The sequence below is a fragment of the Amblyomma maculatum genome, chromosome 1 (genome assembly GCF_055883805.1).
Source record: "Amblyomma maculatum isolate TAMU_Amacu chromosome 1, ASM5588380v1, whole genome shotgun sequence".
Classification (NCBI taxonomy): Eukaryota; Metazoa; Arthropoda; class Arachnida; order Ixodida; family Ixodidae; genus Amblyomma; species Amblyomma maculatum.
Window position 1 is genome coordinate 39,091,867 of NC_139344.1, and position 20,506 is coordinate 39,112,372.

At 42.9% G+C, this 20,506-nt stretch overlaps 1 protein-coding gene across 1 annotated transcript in view; it reads left to right on the forward strand.

Moving 5' to 3' along the window:
• LOC146202159 (G-protein coupled receptor dmsr-1-like) overlaps window positions 1-20,506 on the forward strand; it is a 291,558-nt gene that overhangs the window by 102,202 nt on the left and 168,850 nt on the right. Inside the window, exon 2 of the mRNA XM_084584164.1 lies at window positions 13,581-13,651. The gene's annotated coding sequence lies outside the window, so the exon portion shown is untranslated. The remainder of the gene's footprint in view (window positions 1-13,580; window positions 13,652-20,506) is intronic.

Consider the following 20,506-nt stretch of genomic DNA (forward strand, 5'->3'; position numbering starts at 1 on the left):
TTTGGAGCTATCAAATACGCTGTAGTTACACATACTAAACAGTTTCTTGTGAAGTTCACTTAGGCTGACGTGGTTGTAATCTGTCATCAGGCGCAACTCACGGCAGCTACCATGAGATGTCGGCGTTTGCACAATTTAACGTCTCTGCACTCACTGCGGAGCAAAAAAAAGTAATAATAATAAAAGTGACGTTTCGGGAAATATTTTCAGTACACTTCCATTCGACACCCTTTTAGTGTTTTTGTTAACAGATCTTGACCAGGTATCATAGCCAGAGTTTTTATATTTCTTATTTTCCACAATATTATCGCAGTTCAGGGAGCCAACATCCAGCAAGACGAAGGGAGCTTATATAACCTTCACAAAACGCAGCAGGCCTCCGAATGTACAAAACTTCCGTTAAGAAACATCAACGCTTCTTAAGTAGCTCAAGTACCGAATAGTAACGATTGCCAGCGGGCTACGTAATCTTGAAAACTCAGACACCTCGATTGCAGGCTTGCAATGATGAAGAAGCTTGCATAATTTAAATCGGCACTTTTCTAATGAGGGACATGTTGGATATACCTGTTGCTTCAGAGAGCACTTTTGATAATTAGAAAAAGGTGCTTATAACGAAAAAAAGTTATACGTCTACTTCGCTTTCTTACATAAGAATAATAGACAGATAATTATTAGCATCCTCTTTTTAACGGGGTAATGAAAAGTGTCACCTATCTCGTAATACGTTGAGGGTTCAATATATTTCATTAACTGATCATTTGCTATGCACAGTATAAAACTAACATCTTGACTGTTCCAACCTATCCTCAAGTCGCCTCTTAGTCCGTTTCCATCGTTTAATAATTTAGCACGCCTGACTGCACCAGAACAGCAGCGCTTCTTGCATCCCTGCGTCGGCGTCGGGCACTGATGGTTGAAGTGTCTCGCATTCTATAATAATATGTTAAACCGTTTCCTTCGTTTGCTTGCAGCAGCAGTAAATGTCATCATCATCATCATCATCATCAGCCTGATTATACCCACTGCAGGGCGAAGGCCTCTCTCCCATATTTCTCCACTTAACCCGGTTCTGTGCTAGCTGCATCCACTTGACCCCTGCGAACTTCTTAATCTCATCCACCCACCTAACTTTCTGCCGCCCCCTGCTACGCTTTCCTTCCCTTGGAATCCAGTTTGTTACCCTCAGCGACCATCGGTTATCCTCTCTTCGCACTACATGTCCTGCCCATGTCCATTTCTTCTTCTTAATTTCCACTAGAATGTCTGTAACTTGAGTTATTTCTCTGACCCACTCTGCACGCTTTCTATCTCTTAATGTTACCCCTACCATTTTTCGTTCCATAGCCCTCTGGGTTGTCCTCAACTTAAGTAGAACTCTCTTGGTTAGCCTCCACGTTTCAGCCCCATAGGCGAGTACAGGAAAGATGCAACTGTTATATACTTTCCTCTTGAGCGATACCGGTAAGCTGCTAGTCATAATCTGCGAGTGCTTGCCAAATGCGCTCCATCCCAATCTTATTCTTCTTGTTATTTCCTTTTCATGGTCCGGATCAGCGGTTACTACCTGTCCTAAGTAGACATATTCGCCTACTACTTCCAGTATTTCGCTACCTAATGTAAACTGCTGTTCCTTCCCGAGGCTGTTGAACATTACCTTAGTCTTCGGCATATTGATTTTCAAGCCTACCTTTCTACTTTTTCTGTCTAGGTCATCAATCATTATTTGCAGTTCATCCCCCGAATTGCTTAGCAAGGCAATGTCATCAGCAAATCGCAGATTACTGAGGTATTCTCCATCTACCCTTATCCCTAACTGTCATATGTGCTGTCAAACGTTTGCCATTGGCATAACGTCCTCAAGCACTCAGCCCTAGCCTCAAAAAGTAAACCACTGCCTTCGGGATTGTCAAAATACGTTTCCTTCGAATTTTGGTCTTAATATCGCCCTATAAAGCTCCAGTCGGCTTGTCCAGCATTCTCTTTGCCAATAGATATTTTCTGAGAATCGTAATTTTTGTTTCAATGTGGCTTTCTGTCATCTTCCTCTTTATGAATATTGCATCCATTTACAGGCCGTCTAGTTCTCCTCCATTTCGTATTAATACTGTACCGGTACAAGTACCTCAAAATCTTTTCCTACGAGCACTTCTCATTTATTTGCCTCAACCGTACTTCATACTGCACCTAACTTTACGTTTATTGCTCGCGCCATCTGTTGCGATAGCGCCGTACTTCCAGTGGATTTTCCAGTGAGCGCTGCGTGCTGGCGCTGCTGATTTTCGTGTTAAAACCGCAGCAACCAAGGCCATCTTTTCTGCGGCACGAGACTCTTAACTCTTTCGCGCTAAAATTACTCTGAAAGCAACACACTGCGCGTGAGCTGCGGTGAACGTCAGTTATTTAGAAGATCCTAGCAGTTAGGTAGCAAGTTGACTCATATTTACTCATTGGTTATACTAATGATGAGTTCGTAGCCACGGTCAAGGTGACGCCATATCACCTTTTTGAAAGGAAGGAAACGTCGTTCGCTAATTTCGATTGGAAAACATTTATTGCCAGCAATGAGTGATTTATGGGCACTACACTCAGATCGCCTCAAGTTCGTTGCTCTCGGCGACCTTATGAGCCCACTCAGTAGCCTGAACTTGCGTCAACGGGTCTGATCTGGCCAGTGTAGCCTCCCACAGCTGTAGAAAAGGGACTGGCAGTAGGTCCGCCGGTGGCGGCGCTTTTTCGCAGCTCCATAATACATGATCGCTAAAGCTCTGCGGAGCCAGAAAATCCGGGGTTTTCTTCCTCCATAAGGCCGAAGCGATGCCATTGGATCAACCGCGAAGCTTAGTTCAAACGCAACGACCACTGATTACGTCTTGTAGGGACAGCGAGCGCCCGATTTAATCGGCCTGATCTGTTACACCACAGCATGCACTTTCTCTTGACTCTTCATTCCCAAAACTAACGGCTACGCACGGTTCCCGATTGGGCTTTGCCTTGCAGCCAATGAAGGAGCAAAAGAAAGTGCGTGTAGTAGTGCACAAGCGTACACCCAGTTCTAATTAGGTGTTGCACGGGGCGTAAAACGGGCCCAGGTACTGCACTTTCTGCGAGCCTCGTGCGCAGCTTAGCACTCGTGAGCAAGAAAGCGCCACATTTCCTCGCTTTTTATTGCTTTGGAGAACTATCTTTCCTTCGTTTCAAAAGCTCGTATGACGTCGTCTTGTCCGTGACGCGGAACTTATAACTGGCACCAGCCACCGGACTGTGCTAATTCAGCTGTTAATAATGAATATCAGTTAATGGCCTATTCAGCAATTATTATTTTTATATTAACTGACGCCAGTGTAAGTAACAGTTTCTTCCAGAGAATATTTTATTTTATTTTTACCTCCCAGCTCTTTAGGTCTTTCGAGCGTTCCCTAAAACACACCATTTTTGAAAGATGTCAAGTTTCAATTTCAAGAACGTGGTGCCATTAACTTGCCACGGCGCAAGCAGTAACTTTCCAGAGAGGTAGCGGCAGGCATGATATGGATGTGTCTGCATTTACGCATCTTTAAGCGAGCCTAAAGATTAACGGCGGAAACAAACAGAAAAAAAAAAAAAACACTGAAAGTGATCAACTCAACGTCGTCCGTGCCTGTCACCTGTCAAGGTGATATTCCGTTGATAAAACCGACATCACTGAAGCGCCCTCCAAGGGAAGCTCTTTCAAACACCTCCGCAAGCAAGAAGTTATCCGAGCCACCCATAAATAAATTATATACTCCCCCTCCTAGCTCTTCTCCGCCATTCCATAAAATTGCCTGCGGAGACAGCAGCGTAAGAGTGCCGCCTCAACTGCAGTCACTGTGCCCTTAATGGCTCAATCTGAACTTGATTGACGCACGAGCCTAACGATGGAGTCCTCAGTTTCCCATGCTCCATTTCTATCATGCCTTACAACAGATTCCCTCTGCTCTACTTCCTGGGGGGCACTTTCTCCACCAACGCCTTTTCTGCAGCCGCTTATTTCAAGCCGCGTCAGATTCTGTCTTTATCTAAAAGCGAAATGGCAGCATAACTATAGCCTTCTTGTTTCCGTTTGCTTCATTCCTCAGTGAGCTGTCATCTTATCACAGTATGTGCTGGGCAAGAAAGTGAGTGCAGCCCTGTTTGAATAACTAATTCCTCTTTTCATGGTGCTGGAAACTTGAAAACTGTTTTTGGCATACTGACGCACATTATAGGCTCTACCTGCCAAGTACCTGTGCAGTGTGCACTAAAGGGTGCATCTCAGGAAATTTCACATTCTGGTTGAAATGAAGCTTCGTTAAACTTCGCCCGATTCGTCAAGGAAAAGTGACAGTTTTAGCACCACATTGCGTCATATATAAGACGTGCACTAGTCTAAGCGGTCACGTCAGTCCCGACTGCAATCAGGCGAGTTTTGTCAAAGTAGCACCTGCGACATGAAACGGCGCTCTAAAGCGCAAGCTGAAATTATTTGTGCATGCTGTCGAAGGATTTTGACAGTCTCCGAATGGAATTGGTTTCTGAGGTCTTGTCCACTACATGCTCATTTCCTTACATTTTTCCATATTTACATATTATTTAACAATGAGCTTGAACAATATAGCCGCCTGAACAATTTGGAGATAAAAGGTGTGGACTCAGATGAAAGCCCAGTGGACATTGTGATGAAAATTGGGGAACTAATTCACGAGCCTTTCTCTGAAGCGGACATCAACACGTGTCACACGGTTCCGACACAAAATTCTGAGACCAATATTCTAGTTCGATTTGTGAAAAGGGACAAGCGACATGCCTTTCTTTACAAACCCAGGAAACAAAGGATTTCAAATGATAAACTTGGTTTTTCTGGGAAAGAGCCAGTGTTTGTTAATGAGCACCTCACACAAGCCAGCAAAAAGTTGCTCGGAGCTGCTATTGCACGCAAAAGGCAAGTGAGATGGAAATTTGTTTGGACCCCTGGATGTAAGTTTTTTGCGCGCCAGAATGAGACGGGGGATGTGCTGAGGATCTGTGATCTGTCTGATTTGGAGAAGATGACTGAATAATGTGTGCATCTGTAGAGATATATTGTTGTTGGTATTTTTTCATGGACTTTGAACCCTCATGTCAGTATTATAATAATGATGCTTTCAACCTACGCTTTGGCCCAGACAAAACTAGATTTTCTGCAATTAATATCAATGCTCGTAGCATAAAGAATAAAAGCGATTGCCTCACGTTGTTTTTGGAATCTTTAAAAGTAAACTTTGATGCACTTTTGTTTACTGAGACCTGGCTGACTTGTAATGACGATCATGTTTCGTTTCCTGGTTATAATTACAACGGTTTACATAGGTCAAGTGGCAGAGGCGGTGGTGTTGCAATTTATGTAAAAAACTGTTATGCGCACAGCATAATAGAAGATTTTTCAATCATGACGCCAAATGTTGAATGCTTGGTAATAGCATTGCCCCACATTATGGCTGCTACAATATACAGACCACCTGCTGGCAGCAGATCCCACTTTTTCCGGTTCTTGGAAAATCTAATGGAATTCCTGAGTTCCACCAAGCTTTCTTTTGCTCTTATGGGTGATGTTAACATATATAAAAGTTCTGATGATAACATTTCACGGGAACTAAACAGTATCATTCATACAAATGCGTGTTCTAACAACATAACCTTACCGACAAGAATAACTTCAACTACCTCTACTTTGGCAGATATCTGCGTTACAAATGTGTTAGTTTCTGAAACCATGTCTGGTGTGTTGACTAATGACATCAGCGACCATCTACCTGTTTTTTGTTTTGTTCCTCTTAGAAAGAATAAGCAAAACATTTCCGCGTTTCCTTATACGGTAAGAGATATAAATGAAAAATCCCCCGATAAATTAAAATCACTCATCTAGAGTGCTTCTTGGGATAATATATGTCAGATGAGCGATGTAAATGAGGCGTATACGAAGGCTTCATTCAGAAATTTCTTGCATATTATGACTGACCAGCATTTCCGCTGAAAGAAAAAAAGGTGAAAAGTAAGAAGTTTAGAAAACCATGGATCACTAAAGAGCTATACGAGAAAATTAAGATAAAAAATAAGATGTACCATAGATTTATTGAGACTAAAAATGCTGATATTTTTACTGAATACAAGAAATACAGGAACAAATTAATTAAGGAGCTAAAAAGAGCCAAATCCAATTACTATGTTGATCGCTTTTCACAGCTGCGTAATGATGCAAATAAATTGTGGCATCAAGTAAATAATTTACTCAATAGAAAAACGGGCTCCGATTACATAGAAGTAACTACTAGTAATGGGATAATGACTGGCACCGACTTAGCCACAGCTATGAATGAGTTCTTTGTTAACGTTGGCAACACAGCTTTCAATAATCCAGTCTCATGTACAATGTACTCAAATTTGATTAATCCATTACCAAATTCCGTTACCTTTTATTCTGCAACTACAAAAGAAGTCAATGGTTTAATTAAAAACTTGAAAGCTAACGCATCAGCAGGGCATGATGACATCAAAGCATCGCCACTAAAACACGTATCAATGCTTATATGTGATGTCCTGACGTATATCATTAACCTAATGCTTCAAACTGGAACGTTCCCTTATCAGTTAAAGATAGCTAGAGTATGCCCGGTACATAAAGGTGGAAATAAGAATGAAATTTCTAATTGTCGTCCAATTTCCATATTGCCTGTATTATCCAAAGTGTTCGAGGGAGTAATCAATACTAGGCCAAATACAACATTATAACCAGCTCTCAGTATGAGTTTGTGAAGCGAAGGTGCGCTGAACAAGCATTGTTAACCATAAAAGAAAAAATAATTGATAACATTGAATGTCGGAAATATACCCTTGGTTTATTCTTGGATTTTCGAAAAGCATTTTATTGTGTACAACATGATATTTTATTAAGTAAATTGGCTGATTATGGAGTCCGTGGTGTGCCACTAGATTTATTAAGAAGTTATCTGTACAACAGGCTACAGTTTGTACGAGTTAATAACTGGTGTTCTACTAACTTGATTATACGGCAAGGTGTTCCCCAAGGATCAATTTTGGGACCATTGTTATTTATAGTGTATATGAATGATATCACAAATATTCCTAACTCACCTGATTTGATCATGTACGCGGATGATACCAATATTTTTTTTACCGACTGTGCCTTGTCTAGATTAGAAATTACGGTCAATGAATATTTAAACAATTTAGAAATTTGGTTAACGGCAAATAAACTCAGTTTGAATCTTAATAAGACTACCTACATCATATTTAGGCCAATCAACACCACTTTTCAATGCAGTATAGTAGTTAAATATAATAGCAACGTTACAAAGCAAGTTACGAAACACAAGTTTCTAGGCGTTTGGTTCAATGAAAACCTTCCATGGAATACGCACATTTTAAATTTAATACAATACTTGAGTAGAATTGTAGGATGTCTTTACAGAATTTCTAATTTGGTACCCGTTTGGTTGAAAATTTCAATTTATTAGGCTCTTTTTTATTCCAAACTAACTACTGTATTCTCATATGGGGAACCACAACTTCTAGAAATATTAATGGGTTGCTTGTTCTCCAAAAAAAAAAAAAAAAAAACTCTTCGAGCTATTGAAGATTATTACGGTATACCGCGCGACTTGCCTACAGAATCCTTATTTAAAAAATGTGTCATATTAGCCGCTAATCAGATTTACTACTTTCGTCTTCTGCAGTACATTCACCATAATAGGCTGTATACTACTCTACCTGATAGATCTACAGTAACGTATGACCTGCGAACACGAAAAAAACGTGTACGTATTACTCGAACCAACTATGGAAAACAGAAATTAACTTTTCAGGTGCCATCCCTAATCAACAACACACCGAATGTGGAATTTTCATTGGCACCTAGGGTATTTAAAAAGAATGTAAAACAATATTTAAATGAATATCCCCTATAATTTCAATGGTGGTAGTAACTGTATTTTTCTCATATGCAATCTTTTTTGTGTAAATATTTTTTGCTATGAAATTTATGTTATTGACAGCGTGGTCTGTTGATTTGTATATCCAATGAATACTGCATGTATTGATATTGCTACATTACATATCGTATGTAAGTGTTGCATTATGTTTTTTTTTTAATATTTTACATACATTAGAGGTGTGTGCTGTTGTCTGTTGTTATCTGTTTTGGGAGCCAAGGCCCAGTCAGGCTTGTCGCCTTTTGCCTTGGCTTCCCCTTTCTTGTAAAAGAGAGAAATAAACTTTAACTCCAACTCCAACATTTACACGTTATATGCGCATTATTATAAAAACTCACAGAACGACCCTCATATGACTGTCCTCAACTACGGCTATGTTTCGTTAAGAAAGCATAATAACACTGTTAAGTGGCGTTTTAATTTTTCGATGAACCCTCTCTACTTCCTTTCTGCCCCATAAAACTCCTAACTTGAGCCCCATCTTGTTCTATAAAAAGGTATCATGGACTTACTGTGGCAGTATGCAAACACAAACACATGCCACGCTTTTTCCGTTTGCAATATAGTCACTAGGTCGGCATTGTTTTAACTTCTGTAAAGTGGGAAAAGTTAGGCAGGTTTAGGCATGGCTAAACAAATGGGGGAGCGAAAGCATGATATGCGTTCACGAATTCAATACTCCCACTAATTAGTTGCTAGCAAATAATTTGTCATCAATCAAATATCGTTTTCCTATCAGCTGCATCTCACTCCCCCGCGCGGTACCATTCTCCTCACATTTACGTCCTCGTAGTCGTCGAAACGCCGCAGCATTGTTATGCATAGTGTTGCTATGCATAGTGTTGCTATGCACAGCGTTGCTATGCACAGCGTTGCTAAGTGAGACACCGACGCAGAGATTGGCTTTTGCATTGCGTACAGCTTTCGCTCAACAGTAAATCGAGGAGTTGCAGGCGAATCGGTTGGCTCGCTGAAGATCTCGCTCTCTCCGGGGAACTCCGGGGGCTCAGACGGAGGGATGATCTCAATCAATAGTTGCACAGTCGTCCCTGTCAAACAGCAGGGCCGTTTGCTCGTGCGCGCTGAGCTGCGCAATAGGTTGAGGGCGTCACTTTACTTCGCCTGCAAGCGATAAGGACGGAGAATGAAAGGGAAACGCAAAGCATGCCCGTATCCTATGCATCGTCGTACGTATACAGAACCCCAGAGGTCGAAATGTATCCGGATTCCTTAACTGCGCTGCACCTAACTCTCTTCTTACTTCTATGCTATACTACATCTCTTCCCTCGCCGAGCGCTTGCGGTACAAATTCTTGCCCGGTTATTTCACTACTGTCTTGTTGAATCATAAAGAATTGCGCAGAAAAATAAGACAAACAGAAAGGCACGGACACAAGGCGTCCTGTCTCTGCCCTATCCATCCTGTGCCTTCTTCCTCAATGCCAATTTCCTCTTTTTCCCTCGTGCCCATAGACAAGTACGTTACTACATAGTGGCGGCGAAGTGTTTGTACAAATGACGTGCCCCAGTGGCCGCATGTAAGGTGAATTTGAGCTAGAGTGTGGTCTGGCATGGGTGGGTCATATTTGCAAATTATGACGACTGCTTGGCAGAACCGATTTCGCGCCCTCTTTGCTCGGAGGAACTCCCTGAAGCGTCCACCTGTGCTCAGTGATTGCCAATACGCATTCGAAGTGAGATGTACGAAGAGTAGGGCGTTCTTGCCCTAATACAACTTCGTTAGATATTAATATTTTTTTTTTGTGAGGCCACTGTGGAATACTACAAGATACTGTTGCCAAAATATGGAAGGTAGCGGTAACTCTTCCGATGCGCTGCGAAATCATACTTTTAAATTTTGTCTTCCGCTCGCATCGAGTAGTTAAGACTGCCGTAGAAAATGAATGGGCAGTGTTTCTGACTGAAGAGAAAACGTTAAGAGAAAAGTGTAAGCGTCTAATGAATTATCCGCTCATATACTGATTGTGGTATAGTGAAAATTCAAGATATCCTGAAGAATAGCGCTAAATGTGCGCAGAGATTCTTTGGCACCTGAAAACAAAAGAATTTCTGGGTATCTTCGGAGAAAAGTTAGAGCAAGAGGCAGAGAAACGAATACGAACTTATTCGGGTTGCTGCGGAGGAAATGACGTCGCGTTGATATCAGTCATGTCGTTTAATTGGCAGGGTGCGTTAAAGGAAACGCAATCATGGTCCAAAAATTTGTGTTGTGGGGCTATTTGGTTCTGTTTTCGCTTTTAGAAAACAGTTACTCTTTTCTAAACGTGGCTGTTTTAAAAATACACGTTTCACCATTTTATTCCTCGGCTGATATACATGCAGTCAGTAATATGTTCTTGAGGAACAGGCAAGTCACATGAAAAAACAACAGTCAGCACTTCAGTCCACTAATGATAATTGTACGTCCAGAATTGGCTCCAAATGGATGGTTCTAGTTCTTAATTCCATGATAACACCACCCTTTTCACCTGCATGCTGTCATAATGCGTCGGCCAGTCTCTCGCTATCGTCACTTTCGTATGGGGGACCACTTCAGCTGAGCTAACTTGACTGCTAGCTTTACCTTGTCGAAGTCTCATGACTGCGCTTTTATAGACAACCACTTATGCGGACCAGAAAACTGGCCCCTGGATTCTGAACTTGGTAAGCTCGTGCGTATCACGCTCGTGGTAACATTAAAAGATAGGAAGCGTGCAGAGTGGGTCAGAGAAATAACTCAAGTTACAGACATTCTAGTGGAAATCAAGAAGAAATAGGAATGGGCAGTACATGTAGTGCGAGGAAAGGATAACCGATGGTCGCCTAGGGTAAGAAACTGGATTCCAAGGGAAGGAAAGCGCAGCAGGGGGCGGCAGAAAGTTAGGAGGGCGGATGAGGTTAAGAAGTTCGCAGGGGTCAAGTGGATGCAGCTAGCACAGAAGCGGGTTAAGTGGAGAAATATGGGAGAGGCCTTCGCCCTGCAGTGGGTATAGTTAGGCTGGTGATGATGATGAAGCTCGTGCGTCTAGACAACGCTCATGGGGAACTGCATTATTCCACAAGCAGTTACCTGGTGAGCTAAGCTCGAGTATCAGGTGAGCTTCAGGCTACACCGTTAGTGCAAGGTTGTTCTTTCAGCACTAATGGGGCTATATACCCGCAATTGTGCACAGCAAAAATACGGAAAGTGTTCTTGTCACGCAGTCTAAATCATGCTTCTCATTTGTGGAGGGCCGAAAATTGATACGGCCACATTGAAACAGACATGGCGACCCGATCCTTCACCCTTGTAAACTTCATTAATATTCGGATAACTTAAACGAAACAAACGTATTCGTTGAAATGAGGGCATATATGTTCTAATGATGTTACTTGCCCAATTAGCTCAACAAATCCTCACGCCACTCCAAGCCTAAACCTGGTTTTATTAGTAAGAAGTGAAGTCTGGATGAAAAAAAAAAAAAAAATCGAAAGCTTGCAAGTGGGGAACGTATCAATTACCTAGAGCTCAGCAGTCTGTAGCAAGTCTGCAGGTCATAGTATAGTTGGCCGGCATGGCTCTGTTTTATTTTTAGCTCCGTATCGTGGCAATCGCATTATGTGTTTTTTCCGAAAGAAGGGGGCCACACGACTTTATTCGTTCGGCGCTCACTCCGGCTTAGGTGCTCAATGCCGATGGTGGCTTCGCTGCACGGCTGGCAGCAGAGTTGCCACATCCACAAGGACCACAACCACCGCCCTTTACACCCTGTAATCCGCGTGAATTTGTTCAGAAGTTCCCCGGCCGGTTTCTGCGGTGGCTCCGTGTTCTGCTACTCGCGATGGACCTTGGTCGGAGTAAACATCTCGGCCGCAACCTTTCCACGCACTGCGGAGTTCGTTCCGAGTTTTAGCATTGCGCAGTGCCCATATGCGGGGGCCGATTTTCTCGCGCATTTTCTCCTTGTTCTTTCTATTTTTTCATAGTTGGGAACCACGCGCTCTCTGGTCGCTGGTCGCGTCTGTTTTTTAGGTGGTTTACTAGACCGCGTGCACAATGCAAGGGTGCCGCCGTTTTCAATCGTTCTCAGTATCGGGGAATGCGGATGAGTAAGAACCAGTTTGGTTACGCGCCCCTCTTTGCAAGGCTTTGGACACCGAATGTAAGTTAACGAGGTGCCTGATTCAATTTCGGCATAACGCTAGATAATTACCGGTTAAGAATATCTGATCCGTTGCATGTGTATGATAACACAATATGCAACTTCATTTTTTTGCACGTGAAATGTTGTTCTCAGATATTTACATTCTGAGACCTGAAAAATCTCAGAGTCCACAAAAGTATCGAGAAAGAAAGTAGCATAGCGAGTGATCATGCTTCTGGTGTATTAAGGGTTTGTTGCAATATATAATTAATTATTTTTCTAGCGTTTGTTATATTATAAAATAAATACTTTTCTGGGCCTTTCGCACGCTGTGGCGATTAAATGTGAACACATATTTCTCACCACAATTCGTTATTCTATTCTTGCAAACTTTCCGAGCAAGCAAGGCTGTTTCTTGGACTCTGTTATACTTAGTGGAACAGGCAGAGGCTCTTTATTTCGCTTTACGGTTGCATGTCTCAGCATAGAATGTGTATTTGGTAGAAGCTTGCTCCTTTTGGTGAAGCCTATGAAGCACAAAAAAGACAGTGTCCTGTGTCTATCTTAAGTCCCTATCCTTTTTGCTCTTGAGGTTTCGTCAAAATAGCCATTTCCGAGCCAATCAAATCGTTTTAGACTTTCAGGTGCCAGTGGGATGCCTTTTTCTGTCACAGGCATGTTCACAAAGCAGTTGCAGTGAATTTTTCCGTCGCCCTTGCTAGCAGCCCGCAGTTCGAGGTGAATGTCGCGGTGTACATTCCATATATGAATGAAGTAGGCTATTTTGCAGGCGGAAGTTGAATACGCTCGACTTAGTCAACGTTGCTTTCAAGTCCACGCATCCGTACTAGCTTTGTCAGTATTGATGGTAGAAAGCTGAAGCATGACAGGTACTTATGCGGACGCCAGCATCGATGTCGTGTGATCAACTGGCCTGATTAAAATAGCGATGCATGTATGTAGGCTTCGCGAGGGTGAGAATTTGTTGGCTGGCTTGAATGCGACCACCGATTTCTTCCGCATTCTCTGTGGCTCACCAACAGCACAATTTTGTTTTTGTTTCTGTTTTTTTTTTTTTTGCTTTCAGAGTTTTTTTCTATAGAGGTCTTCAGTGACATATATTTACGCCCCCCCCCCCCCCCCCCCCCCCCCTGTCATAAAGGGTGCCTTAATAGGACTTCACACGAGCCGCCAGAGTTGATGGAAAAGCAAGTCGTACAGGGGAGTATTGTAGTACTGACGGAGCATTGCTCTTGAATCTCGCGTTGTGATGGTGCGGTAACCTCAAGCTCATTCGGCATGGTCGAATGACGCTTTAAATGTGATTGCATGTGTTGACCTGCGTAGATACACTAGAGTGACGGTTCTCAATCTCGAATTCGCTGCTAGAGTGGTGGCGAAATCACTGCCTATATTGCGTGGGTACAAATTAGATGAACTCAGCTTGTAAATCTTATATTCCACGCAGATCCACACGTTCAAGTACGTGTGAACCGGGAAGCTCCTGAAGGCCACACCCAGTTCATCACATTAATATAGGTGAGTGAATTTTGCATCATCATGCGTCTTGGGCACTGCATACCGCCGCTTGCTGCGACAGAACCGACCGAGGGTTTTTACTCCACGAGGTCACTAGTTGGCACGGCGTGGGCGAGCAGGTGCTCTGTGGCACTCTGGGCGCACACAGTGCGGGCTGGTGATGCGTGGTTGAGGCTTATGCGGCACAATCACACTGCCTGGCTATAAATGTCGACGTCAGCGGAAAGTAGACGTAATTTTCCGCGCTTCCTGACAAAAAACTTGTTCACGCCGCCACTCGAAATATTTTGCGCACCTTTCTTGAAACCTCTCGCCGAATCTTGTGGTTTACTACACACCCACCTTTCCCTGACATTCGGCAACTAGAGTCATATCTGTTGGACGATTTAAGTGTGCAGCGCGAAACTCATTGGGGATATTTTAAACACGCAATTTTGAGAGAACTGGGATGGCAAAAGGGATTCTGAACGAACAGGATGAATATCTAGGCCGACCCTTCACTCTCGCTACAAAATCTGACCTATAAAATGGTTCCCGCGCTTACGTGACTAGAATAGAAAATCAACGGAATATACTGAACATTCCTAATTCCCGTGGTGATTTGGAGCATTCAGCACCACGTGACATGCAGTGGTAGAGGTGCAAACTAGAGCTAATTGTCCACATTTCCTGGGGTTGACTGAAGCAGGTCCGAATACCATTCTACCTACAGTGCCTTCTACGGTCGAGTACCATTAATCTTGCAGTGCCTTCTACAGCTAGGATATATTTGACTACATGTAGTTTTCTTCTTGGTTTGATAGGTGGCAAAAATGTCCTCTTTCATCGCATGCTGATCTGCTGACTTGCTGTGATATTGAAACGAGGACTTCCTTGTTTGCGGATAACAGGAGCACACACATGCATCTGCTCACCCGTTGCTGCTCAGTACGGTCATGAAGATTTAAGCAACCCGATAACGATTCGGGCAGTGTGTGAAAACACTGGCGCCGTAAAATAATACGTGCGTTTCAATGCCGCAAAAACATCTTGCTTACATTGATAACAATGTTTTCGTACTTGCTATTGTATAGTAGGAATTGTTGAATGGTGAGTCTGCTCCCACCGTCTCCAAAATTGCTTTCATAAATGACCACATGCCGTTTTATTTATGCTGGATTTCGCAAACCTAAAAGCCGTCGTTTACTGTTTCCTTAGCGGCCGCTGAAAATTAAATGTGTTGGTTTTGGTAGTGGGCTATGGGTCCCCTCGCTACCCAGCAGCTGTCATTATAGAACATCGAGCGATTCAACGCTCTCTTCTTTAAACTAAAGAACAGAAAAATATCACAGCAGCACACCGGAGGAAAATTGTAGTTTGCGATTGCCGGCGTTACACGAGGGTAGCATTAGGCCAAACAAAAAGCTGGTTTCGAGTTATATCGCACCTGAAAGGAGGGCGGGGGAAGGGACGAAATGACCTAAAACAGCCCCTCTTAAAACGACGAATGCTGCGGATGGCAGCACAGCGGGACCATTAAAGTGCGCATTTCCCGCCCTTTTCTTGAGCCCCCACTCGGTATGCTCCGGGCTTCTTCCTAATGAGCCCACCCCGGAGAACACAGAAAAAGTGCACTGCCAAGATTTCCAGAATGGTCGTAGCTGATGCTGCACACAATGAGATCTATTTTGCACGGGCTTAGATTACAAAACACAAACCAGTATAATAAAAGATTCTTCGCATCTACTGCGCACTATACTTACACAAGTAGTGGTCCCAGCGAAAGTGTGTCACTGTCATGTATATCTGATTGGTTGAATTCTAGTTATTAAGGATTGAATTTTCCCGCTGCCAGAGTGCTTTCTACCTAAGAGGATTTCAAAGCATGGATGGCCCCAGTACTGGTGCGTGAATGCAAGCAAATATGGACACTGACGTTTTTTTCTCCAGTCCTTTGCTGACTGCACAGATACAATTAAAGGAAAATCTTTGATAACTACCTAATACAGAAACACAGTGCAAGATTTTTCGCCTTTTTTTTTACTGTTTAAATTCATCGTATCAGGTGCTCAATGAAAGCGCGCACAAAATTTAAAAATGTGTTTTAGAGATAAGAGATGGTTACGGCGATACAGTGACTCCAGTGTTGGTGAAAGTCAGAAAAATGCAAGCCAAGACAATTGGCAATATGGTCGACTTCTATTAGTGAACTTTTAAAATATTATAGATAAAGAACTCAAGCTCTTACGGATAGAGCTGTTTTTTAGTGATAACCATTATTTGTTTCTTTTAAATTAAAAAGAATTATTACTCTTGGCATTTAATCACAAAAGATTTTGATTGTTTCACGAGCGATTAAAAATCGCCTTGTTTGCCCTGCCAGCGTGCAATTTTGAAATCGTGCAGGAAATTGGCCGAACTTACGCGTAGTCATGGCATCGAGAGCAATCACGCGTTTTCAAAATTCTAAAAACTGAAATTACTACTGCGAACTGGCAGCTAGAAATATTTAATTGTTACCAGGTGCTTATCTATGACAGTGACCAAGCTGACTATTAAACTTGGTTCCACAGTTATACTATAGTTTGGCATGATGAATATTTCTTCTGGGGTCAGCCCACGCTGCTACCACTACGCCACAAAAGCCATCTTTTTACTTCAAAAGCCAAAATTTCAAATTGTGTGATGGGCTTTTATGATACATCTGGCATATGAAAGTCAATAGCGGAGATGTGGCATGAGGCTTCCAGTAACGTTATGGTTACTGACTACAGACACGACCATCGATGACAGATGTGATATAGTCTCAGTGATAAATGTTTTGTCATTAGGCATTGACATGCCCGAGTTGTCGACAGAGCACAAAGTATTATGTTACCACCTTGGGGAATGAAATAGACTTCTAATTTTTCTAATTTTTTTTATAATGCTTGAAAGTCCCTCTCATAGACCCAGCCTATTTAAGCAGTTATATCAGTAAGAATAGATCTGTCTGCGGCGTGAGTATACAATTCTCTTACTGCACTGATAGCCGATGTAGCCTAATAGAGTTCGCCCATTACTATTTACTATTACTATTACTATTACTATTTTCCCCATATAGACACCCTAATTTTCCCCAGCTCCGCCACCGGCTGCGTATTGTATAGCTATCACTTTTTGCTCCCGACTGTACTACGAGGCTCTCCTTCACTTCGCAATATTCAGTGGGCAAAGTGATAAAATATTAGCTACAGACAATGTTTCTGGGAGTACCGAATCAAAGGGAATGACCCGTATTGTCTGTAGTGTATACATGATACTATTCCACTCAAGATGATCGAATGACAAAGACAGAAAGCAAAAAATCGAGTTGAGCATCTAAGTAAAATTTGCATCGGATTGGCCACCTCGTTAAACTTTTACGGATCGCATGCTTTCCATAAATATCCTGTTAAGATTTTGGCAAGAATACGGCACGTTTGCACATAAACTCTCACTTGTACACTTTCCTTCCTACTATCTCGCTTCCTTGTATAACTGTATGAGGGCCCATAGCTGGCCCACAACGCTGCTGAGAGGGAATCACGGCTCATGAGAATGTGGACAGCAACGAATGCACTGTCATGCCTTTATGGTGTTGTCTTTGTTGCTTTTGTTAAAGCCGGGTAAGTGGTGTTCTCATCAAAAAGCACCGCTAATGCGCCACTGTATTTTTCTTTTTTACCGGAGCCACAATTCAACTGCTAAATTAATACAATACTTGTACCGCAGCCTGCTTAAATCTATCTCAGTACATTTACTGACGGAAAGAGAAGTACTCAAGATACAACTTTTGGGGGCTCTTTTATGTGTAACTCTATATGATAAAAACAGACAACTGAGCAACTTGCTGTATATTCATCTAAAAATAGCAACAGTGCTACACACAGCGCTTTTGTCATTTCGAGATGACTCTGTATGATAACACAAGGTGGAAAAAGGCTTGAAATTTGCCCAGAGATGACGGCTGTAAGTGGCCCCTGGTTATGGACTGCTGAAGTGTGTTCAGCAATAATAAGTCAACTGGAACCGAGGGTCTTTCCTAATCGCGAATGCCGGTAGGTTCTGCTTGAACTACAGAGCAGCAGCTAGCATAAAACCTGATGGAAAGTGTACTTCAGTTTAACTGCTTCCTGCCTTCTCATTATGCGTTACCCTCAATGTAATTTCACTTATTAATGTTCCCCATAAAGAAAGAACGCTTCACTGCAGTAACTGCGTCTGACCTTTCTGTGATTTTGCAGGAAGCTCTCTTTCTCTAACTTTGAGCACCATAGGATCCGAACTTTTTTTTTTCTTCATGCAGATACAGGAGTTGCAGACCGCGAGCGGTTGAATTTGAGTCAGCCCAATAAATTCCAAGCTTATTCTTATCGTCATTATCCTTTAAATAAAAAAACAAAAACATGTTATCCCTGCTCACCTTCTCTTTGAACCTACACAAAATAATGCAGTTTATTGTAGAAGTGTCATTGTTTTGTTTAGGCCCCTTACTTAATGTATTTTTAAGATAATGAAACAAGACCTTTCAGTATACTTGTCAAAGCTTGCTGGTCTGCCCCAGCGCAGAGTGCAAAATTAAGTAATTCAAGTTGACGCAGTTAAATGGTTTGAGTTGTATTATAAGTGTTTCTTCCTATTTTCAGTTCCTATCTTCAGCTGCACTTAGCAGGGTTTTTTTTTTCTTTCACAAGTCAGCTATGTGCAAAAATAGATATCTGGTAGTCATTATTTTTACTAAGCGCCTTGAACATAAAGGGTCAAAACCTGGTTTTGAAGTGCGTTTATTCTCATTATATATAAGGTTTCAAGCGCTTTCATATCCTAAACCTAACCACGGAGGCTTACTTCCTGAAAACACTCGAGCTTAACGGAACTTATCTTAACGAGCGGTAGCGCGCTAATTTCTTTCGCATTTAAGCGGCCCACTTTGAAATCAGAGATAACCGTTAATACTAAAAAAAAAAAAGAGATAATATTAAGGTGTATAAGAAAGCATAAGCCGACTAAAACTGCAGGAACCGAAATTCATTTTCTTGCTGCTCCAATAGGCTCGCACCGATTTCAAAATTGGAGGTCAGCGCTGTGATTTCCTTCTCGATCAGCAACGCATGGTTGTTAAATGATCACCTGGTCGGAATCACACGAGAGGCCATGGTACGCCAAAGTGTGTCACACTTCATTCATCGCCTGAAAAATGGTGACGCTGTAGGTTTGCGCGAAGTTTTGCTCTAAATATTACAGCCAATGCGAAAGTGCGAGAAAAATCGAGAAATTAGACACTACAAGAGGTTTGCTGCAACTATAAAAACCAAACTAGAGAAATCATACTAAGGGGCTACTGCGATGAGCCATCGCTCGATAAATTTTTACTTCATTCAGGCGCGAATATTGAGGTTTTGTGATAAAAGCGAAGCAACAAGACCCGAAGGAGGTTTAGTGACCCTCGAACCAACGGCAGCCGTTGGTCAAGCTAAGATGATCGCTGTCAGAGATAGAGATGAGGATACGGACGACGTACTTAATTAGCGCCGAAAATGCGGGCACTGATAGCCATCCAAGCTGTGGCACTGAAACGGGAGTGCTTTTTTTTTTTTTCTTTTTTGCTGAGCCATATGGTCCGCCACTGTGCTTGGATTCCCGTAGACTGCTTGCCTCCTGCATTTCTAGAAGCTCGGACCAATCATGGCCTTATTCAAAGATGGGGATGCGTTCTTGAGAAATTGGCCGACAAGCTGCGGTTGCGATACCTAAACGCCATCAGTTGAGCACTCAATGTTTTTCTCTTGTCATCTCTGTTTGATGCCGAATTTGGAAGCGGCGTTGAATTTTACCTATCTTAAAAGCAGGACTCCGGACTAAAAGCTGACCGCAGCAGCTTAACAAAGGTCGCGTGCTTCGCCAGACGTGTGTACGTCCTCAACGCAGTAAAGAGCTGAGCTCCACAACACCTCCTCGAGTAGCGTTCGTTTTTTCTTATTTCGCTGGCCTTTTCTCCCGGCATGTACAGTCGTGAGCAAAAGTGGTATACAACACGCAATCTGTGACGGAGGTCGGGAAAACTGCATTTCAACGCCATCTAGTAACAGCTATCTAGGATCGAGACAATCATGGCAGTGCCCCAATTTAGCGACGTGCATGAGTCGCTGTTTCTGCCCGTGTGACTGTTGCTAGATGGCATTTCGATGCAGCTTTCTCGACCTCCGCCATCGGCCGCGTATTGTATGTCACTTTTGCTCAAGACTGCACCAATATTAGGGACGCACAGACTGAATAGGCAACTACTGAGGGGCTTGAAACCGCCTGGGAGGAAAGAGTCAGCAGCGGCCCGGGATGGATGTCTGACGTTTTGAAAAAAAAAAAAAAAGAAAAAAAAAAAAACTGCACCCTGTCGCTTCACCAATGAACAATCGGAAGGTATTTTAGGACAACAGGGATATCTGTTGCCCCCCCCCCCCCCCCCATTATTTGGCAGGTCTCGAATGAAATGCCCACTGTTGTGTACGTTCATCGACGCACGGCCTCTACAGCTGCCCTGCCATTACACTGAGGGCCGCACGGCCGCTCCAGATGCAGTGTCTCCGCGCTTGCGAGCCGGCCGCTTCGAAGAGACCAGCACGGGTACTTCTCCCCCCCCCCCCCCCCCCATCCCCTACCACCCTCCTGACGACGCTCGGGCGAACGCAGCCCGAGCCGTACGGTTCCGTGTAAAACGACCATTCCCCGGACCGTATGTGCGATCAAGGCATCAGAAACAATGCTTGACATGCGCTGTCGTTTCTATTTATTTCTCTCTCTTCCCCTCTCTTTCAAAAGTTGCCATAACCTCTAGTCTCTACCCAGCACCCGAGTTGG